Source organism: Choloepus didactylus, chromosome 3 (assembly GCF_015220235.1).
Source record: "Choloepus didactylus isolate mChoDid1 chromosome 3, mChoDid1.pri, whole genome shotgun sequence".
Taxonomy (NCBI): domain Eukaryota; kingdom Metazoa; phylum Chordata; class Mammalia; order Pilosa; family Megalonychidae; genus Choloepus; species Choloepus didactylus.
This window is the reverse complement of record NC_051309.1, coordinates 104,583,213-104,591,380: the sequence shown is the minus strand read 5'-3', so window position 1 is coordinate 104,591,380 and position 8,168 is coordinate 104,583,213. Positions and strand designations below refer to the sequence as shown.

General features: G+C 33.5%; 1 pseudogene; it reads right to left on the bottom strand.

The window, feature by feature from the left end:
• Nucleotides 1-3,041: 3,041 nt before the first annotated feature.
• Nucleotides 3,042-3,242, bottom strand: LOC119528907 (annotated as a pseudogene).
• Nucleotides 3,243-8,168: the final 4,926 nt, after the last annotated feature.

The window sequence follows — 8,168 nt, the reverse complement described above, 5'->3', positions numbered from 1 at the left end:
TTCCTTATTAGCCTGTATACTGTAGAGCAATATCTCTTCTTTCATTATTATGTGGCTTCACATTTTTTTTTTTCTTTATTGGTGGATCTGGAAGTTCATCCATTTTATTGATATTTCCAAAGAACAAGCTTTGGTTTCATCAATTTTCCTTACCTATCTGTATATTATCAATGCCATTAAATGCTATTCTCATCTTTACAACTTCCTTCTATTATTTACTTTGGTTTAAATTGCTTCCTTTGCCTAGCTTCCTAAGGCGGAAGTTTGTATTCTAGTCAACAAACAATGGCCTGTGGGAAAAATGTCCCACTATTTTTGCAGTGCCCACAACCTGAGTGGTTTTTACATTTTTAAATGGTTGAAAATAACTCACATATAATAATCTTTTGTGACATGTGGCATGCAATTCAGATTTCAGTGTCCATAAATAAATTTTTATTGGAATAATGCCAAACTCATTCATTTATGTATTGACTATGGCTGCTTTTGTATTAAAATGGCAGAGCTAAGTAGCTGCATCTGTAGAATACAGAGCCTAAATTATTTCCCATCTGGCACTTTACAGAAACAAATTTTGTAACCCTTGTCTTGGATCATTTGATTTTAAATATTTGTTGATTTGTTTCTAATAAAAGCACTTAAAGATACACATTTCCCTATAAGCTCTGTTTGACTTATATCACACAAATTTTGAAAGCTGTGTTTTCATTTTCACTTAATTCATAATACCTTCTTATTCCTTTTGATTTCTTCTTTCACCTATGTGATATTTAGAGATAATTTTTTTAATTATGAAATGTTTGGGGATTTTCCAGTCATCTTACTGTTATTGGATTCTAATTAATTTCTACTGTGTATGATTTTGACTCTTTAACATTAGATGAAACATATTTAATGGCACAACATATGGCCTATTTTGTTTAATGTTCCATATATAATTGAAAATTAAATTTTGCCATTGTAGTCTTCAGCATTCTGTAAATATCAATTAGATGTATTTGATTGATTTGTTTAAGGTTTTTTTTCCCATATTCTTTGATTTTATGTTTATTATTCTATTAACTACTGAGAGAGACATTGGAATTTCCAATTTTTCCATTCTGGATTTGTCTGTTTCTCCTTTCATTTGTACAGTACTAATTTTTCTTTATGTATTTTACAGCTCCATTATTGGGAGCATAAACATGAAGGATCATTTTGTCTTCTTGATTAATTGACCCTTCTCTTTATGAAATGTTCCTCTTTATACCTGCTAACATTTCTTTTCTTTAGTATACATTTTCTGTTATTACTATGGCTTTTCCAACTTTCTTAGGCTCACTGTTGGCATAGTTTTCCATTTTCTTACTTATAATCTATTTCTGTATATTTGATATGAGTTTCACACATCCAATCTTAAAATGCCTGCCTTTCTATTGACATATGTAGAGCATTTAATGTAAATATAAATATGTTCAGATTAATATCAATCAACTTGTAATTTTTGTTTGTTGCATCCATTTATTATTCCATTTTTCTTCTTTTCCTATCTTTTTTCACATTAAATGTTTAATTTCTCCATTAATGGCTAATTAGCTATCATTCTTTGTTTTAAATGGTTGTGTTAATGTTTAAAATATATATATTCTCTTTGTGATAGTGTATTTTGAAATAATATTCTCTTCATGTATAATATAGCATCCTTACAAAAGAATATTTCCATTCCCCTGCCATCCTTTATGCTATTGTTTCCATATATTTTATTTGTGCATATGTCATAAACCTCATGAGGCAAAGTTATTATTTTACATTAAAAAGACAAATATCTATTAAAGAAATTAAAAATTAGCAATGACATTTTATACTTATCAAAATATTACAGTTTCTATCACTTTTCATTCTATTGGTCAGATCCAAGATTCCATATAGTATCTTTTTTTTCCTGCTTGAGGAATTTCACTAAAAATTCTGTTAGTTTTGGTCTGCTAGTGATATATTCTCTTACCTTCTCTTTTTATGAAAAAGATTGTATTTCACTTTTATTTATAAAGAATATTATTTTTGGCATAGAAATCTAGATGATGGATTTTTTTTCTATCATTAATTTAAAGCCATTATCTACTGGCTTATTCCATTATTTCTGATAAGAAAACCCAGTCATTCTTATCTTTGTTTCTCTGTACATAACAAGCCTTGTTTTTCTGACTGATTTTTAGCAATTTGCTTATTATATGCCTTGATGTAATGTGTGTGTGCGTGTGTGTGTGTGTTTTGAATTTACAGTTCATTGAGCTTCTTGGATCAGTAGTATATTAGTAAGGGTTCTCTAGGAAAACAGAACCAACAGGAGACTGTGGAGACAGGCAAGTCCAAATTCCATAGTGAAGACCACAAGCTGGAAACCCCAATGAAAGGTTTTTGAATTCCCCAGAAGGAGCTGACTGGCTGAAGTAGAAATAGAAATTCTTTATTTCTGACTGCTGCAACTATCATTTCTCATTTTAAAGCCTTCAAATTATTGGATAAGATGTCCCTCACTGTTGAAGGCAATCTCTTCGGTTGATTGTAGAGGTGATAAGCCGTAGATGCAATCAATTTACTGATGACTGAAGTCCCTGAAATATCCTCACAGTAACAATCAGGTGAGTGCTTGCTTGATCAAACAACTGGACACCATAACCTGGCCAAGTTGACACATGAACTTAACCATCACAGGCAAGTTTGTAGTTTTTATCAATTTGGATAATTGTCAGTCATTCTTTCATTTTGTTTGTGTGTGTGTGTGTGTGTGTGTGTGTGTGTAGGTGTATGTAGCTATTTTCGTATTTTTTTATTAAGGGCTATAAAAATATCCAGAAAGATAAATGTGTGATGCAACAATATATGTCCTAATATGAAAAACTTCCTTTCACTGCATTGTTCTCCTTCACAATGGTGTTCAAATTACAGGGGACAGTGATTCCATTTCATCTTGGTTTATTACACTTTGCAGGATTACTGTATCAGCTACCCTGCCCTCCAGTCTTCTCATTTATAAATCAAATTCATTTTCAATCCATTGTTCAGAGGGAATGTATTTTTTCCTGTTCCACAAAAGGGACTTTTTACTTTACAACTGGGTCATAATGCAAAAGAGTCAGTTTCTCTCTCTTGTAGTCAGTTCCCTTTGTGTTGAAGATGTAGCCTGTCCCAACTTGGCTCATCATTTTCACAAGAATGGCTTTTTACTTACTCTTGGCAGAGGAGACCACACTTAGGAACATGGTAATCACACCAGTAGTCTCCGTAGCTATCCTAATTATTCTTTCTTAATTTTCTCCTCTCATCTTCATCTGTGCTTCCAATTATATATATATATATATATATATATATATTACACTGATTGGAATTATTTCATAGGTCTTGAGGCTGTGCTCATATTTTACAGTCTTTTGTTCTTTATTTTGTATATATTCTATTACTATGCTTTCAAGCTCATTGACTTTTTATCCTACCATAATCTACTCTTAGTCTTGTCTATAAAAAGTTTCTCATCTCTAAAAACTTCTTTGGGTCTTTTCATATGTTCCATTTCTGTCCTTACATTTTCATGTTTTATTTTAAATACCTGTATATAATTATGATGGCTTTTTATAAAACATTTTTGTCTTCTAATCCCGTTGTTTTTAGCATTTCTGGATGTGTTTGTGTTAACTGATTTTTCTCTTGATTATGCATCAGTTTCTGGCTGCTTGTCTTATCTAGTAATTTTGACTAGATGTTGATCATTGTGATTTCTTTAAATATGTTGGGTTTGCTTTGGCCTCAAATTACACTTTTTTGAATTAATTTTATCTCTGCTTTTTTTAGCTTTCTTGGAGCATTTGTCAAAGAGCATTCAGTCAACAGAAAGCTCAGACCCACCACTGAGCATAGGTCTCCTTGGATCTCCATTGACTGGCATGGATAATTATTGAGGAGACTCCATTCTGAAGGATTAAAGCTTGAAAATAGCCTGGTCCTGTGTGAGTGTGGAGAGAGTTGCTATATGGTACGTCATGGGAGCACAGGTTCAGGTACAACAGAAGCTTTAAGCAAATGACCTCTTTATCACCTACATAGTACCAAAGGTCCAAAAGAGCACAGGGGATGGTCCCATCATGGCCAGCACTTGGGGAAGTCAGCTGCTTTGGTCAGGGCCAGTGGATGGCAGCTCCTCATGCCCCACTTCCTGTCAGAGAGGAGAGACAAATCTGTGCTTCCCAAGGTGGGGGGTATTTATACAACCCAGATGAAGAGGGTCCTGCCGCTGAGAGTTTCCATCCTGATAAACAGCTGAGGCTGCTTGTTCCCTATTTTCTGGGTTTAAGATATGGTCAGGTCACTCCATTAGATCTAACTTATCTCTTGGGCAGTGGAATGGAAACATATTGAATCATTTGCACACAATAGAAAAGGAGGTGGGAGTAGATACAGGCTGGAAGTTGGCTGCTAGAGGTGTCCGTGACTTCCCCAGCTGTGAGCCCTTGGAATAGTAATATTTACAAATCTCCTGTCTTTCTTGGCCCTGCCCTGTGGAGTTTCACCCCAGGCATGCACAGCTTAGTATTCAACAAAATTCAAGAATCCCTGAAGCTGTTTCCAAAGCACATTTTCACCCAAATCACTGGTTTCCACTTCTAGCTGAGTTAGAATCATAAAAATCTGATCTCCATCTCTTCAATTTAGAGATGCCTAGGCTTTTTGGATTCTCCTTCATACATCTGCAGTCTGGAAACTGTATCCAAGCAAAAAGACGGGGGAATTTTACATCTTACAGGATTTATGTCCCTTCTTTCAAGGATCACAAAACTATACTGCCTGCTGTCCAGTGTCTGAAAACAGTTTTATGTATTTTGTGCTGTTTCTAATTTATGGTGAGAGGTTAGGTTCTACCCTTGTTATTCCTTCATGTCCAGAAGTAGAGTTTTTTTTTTTTTTTAGTTTAGTACAAGAGTCAATCTTAAAAATCTAAAAGACTTACATTTGTGATAAATCTATATGATCTTAGTTTAAACAATGGAAAGAAAAACTTGGTGTAATGGGAAAACACAGGATTTAAAGTATTATCAACCTGGATTTTGAATATTTGTTGTGTTATAAAAGACAAGTTACTTAACATTTTCACCTTCAGTTTCTTAAAATATAAAGTGCTATTATAAAACCCATCTCATGTTGTTGAGAGACTTTAATGAGGTTTTAGGCTTACATCTTAACTTGTCATTACTTCCAGTTTACATATATAAAATAAAAGAAAACAAAAATCTGACCTAAAAATATTTATGCTTACATTTGTTTTAGTTGCAATTTGACAATGTAATTTGTTTATATTAAAAAATACTCATTCTCAAGTATAAATGGAAGTAAAATAAATTGATGTTTGCCATAAGTCTAATTTTACTTATTATGTCCTTCGTGAGATTCAATAATAAATCAAGCACAAATCCCCAAGCAGATGGCTTGTCAGCTATGAAGCAGAATGTTTTATTTTCTATTAGTTAGATGTGTACCTAAACTCAATTTTCACATTATATATTATCTAAATAGAAAACTATTTTTAATCCAACATGCTGCAATTTGCCTTTGAAGGAATTGTCTTGTATTTACAATAACAGCATTTTGTTTCCTTTGTTTTATCTGCTATAAATTCTGTCCATTCAACTATATTTTGATGAAATTTAAAAAGGGGGTCAGGAAAATATTATAGGAAAAATAAAGTGTAATATTAAAAAATTTCCCCAATTCTATTAGAAATACTGTTACTTTTTCTCCACCCTCCCTTCCCCATAATATAGAGGAGGAGAGTTGGAGGGCATGAGAGTTTCCAAGAGACCATACTAAGGTTTTTGTGGTGTTAAGAAAACCAAAGAACCTTGGCTAGGTAAAGAGTGAGACCCCTTCTTTAAGTAAGCCTTTGATTGTCTATGCCAGATATGTTACACGTTCTGGGAATACAGACGTGAGAGAGAAGCCTCTGCCTTCAAGAAGACTAATTATTAATGCTAACATTTGCATAGTGTTTACCACAGGCTGAGTACTTTTATGTATATTTCCTCATTTAAATCTCATAACAACATTATGAAGTAGATAGTATTATTATTTCCATACTGGGGCAGAGAGAGGTTATTTTACCTGCCCCTAGTCCCACAGTCACTAACAGGTAGAGCTGCATTCAAAACCTTGGACATCAGATCCTGAAGCTCATGATTCTTAAACATGCTGGTGAGAGAGAAAGATGGGGGTGGGGAGGTGAGGAGAGAGAGGAGAGAGACCATAGTCAAAATAAAGAAATAAAATATATAGTACATTAGATAGTGAAACATGATATGGAATAAAATAGAGAGAAAGGAAGGAAAATGAGGGACATGCGTGTGGGGGTGGTGGTGGTAGGGGCTGCTGTTTCAAAGAAAATTATTAGGAAACTCTTCACTGAGAACATGTTGTTTGTAACACCTCATTGAGATAATATATGTGCACAAACACATACATATACACACATATATACACACACATACAAACTTTTGCAGTTTAGGAGATGAAATAGACTAAAAACACCAAGCCAATGCACAGATTAGTGCACATTTGTTAAATTTGCATGTATTATGTTTAAATATAACCACTTATGTTAATCAACATTAATTCACACTGAAAAATATCCAAAATATTCAGGGAAGTGTTAGAATGGATAAAATTAGTGACTTAAAATGGAAGGTAGCACCTTATTTTCTTAAGTTTCTGGATGATTTGTAATGCGTTCTGTTGTGATAAACCCTGGTCATAAAATTGAATGGGACTGATCACTATAAAGTGTGCACTAATGATTAATTGTGCTGATTAAACCCTGCAACTATTCAGCTTGTTGCTGTTGGAAAAAAATTAACTCTAAATGCATTAATAAGGTGATATAATTTATTTTATAGAAGCATGGCATTTTATGGGTTTTAATTGTACTAAATATACTTGCATAGATCCCCAAATAACTTACTAATAATGACTGATGCTTAATTTGATTCTTTTGTAAATATATCTTAATAGAGGTCAAATACATCATGATTTGTTTCACAGTGAACAATGCATTTTGTAAGAAAAGAGTCATCACAAGAGGATATTTGTTCAGGCTTGTTTTCTATATCTAATATTTTATACAGTGTAGTCATTCAATTCATGGTAAGTCAATTAGCCTGCAAGAAAAAAGTGTCACTTTACAGCACACAAAGAAAGAAAAATTAAAAAGTTTTTTATAGTGTGATCTTTCAAATATAAACATCATCTATGATGGAGAAGAAAGGTCCATGAGCAAACAGAATTATGGCAGGATTTCTCATCCTCAGCTCTATTGAGATTTTATTATGGATAATTCTTTGTTGTTGTGAGGCTATCTCACATATTATAATATGTTTAGCAGCATCCTTCTCCCCTACATACTACATACCAGTAGAAATTCATCCCTTTCACCTCCTCAATTGTGAAAACCAAATATTTCTGTACACCTTGCCAAATGTCTCCTGGGGGCAAAATTGCCCCTGGTTGAGGATCACTTGTATTGAAATGCCTTCTTATAATTGATATTATATTGATAGTAATATATACCACTTCTTGGGCACAAATTATATACCAAGTGCTTTGGTAAGTGCTAAATATATATCATCTTACTATTGATTCATCTCATCTACCATTTGAGGAAGCGCTGTAGTGATGTTCATTTTAAAGATAAGATAGTTGTGTCTCCAACAGACAAAACTATATGAATTGTAGGTCTAAACCATGCAAGCATGGTGGCAGAGCAAGCATTCGAAGCCATTAAGTCATATCTGACTGATTTCAGGAATTATATTAGACTACTCCTCTGCACTGGATGCATTTCCTTAAAGTTTGAAATTGAAATGTCCTTGATGATTTCAAGAATCTAAAAGGAGAAATAAAAATTTATAGCTGTGGCAAACAGTTTAGATATTTTATAGACCCATATAAATATATGAGTGGCATTTAGAATACACAAAACATACAGTCTACTACATCTTTCATTGACGGATGCTTGAGAAAGTGTCTTGCTGCTGATTGCATTTGGCTGACAGATCCAAGGAGGATGAGGGCATGGGTAGGTGTACCTCTTAAAGAGCTGCAAAGTCTTAAAATCTGTTTAGTGCCAGAAAAAAAAGAAAAACTGAGCT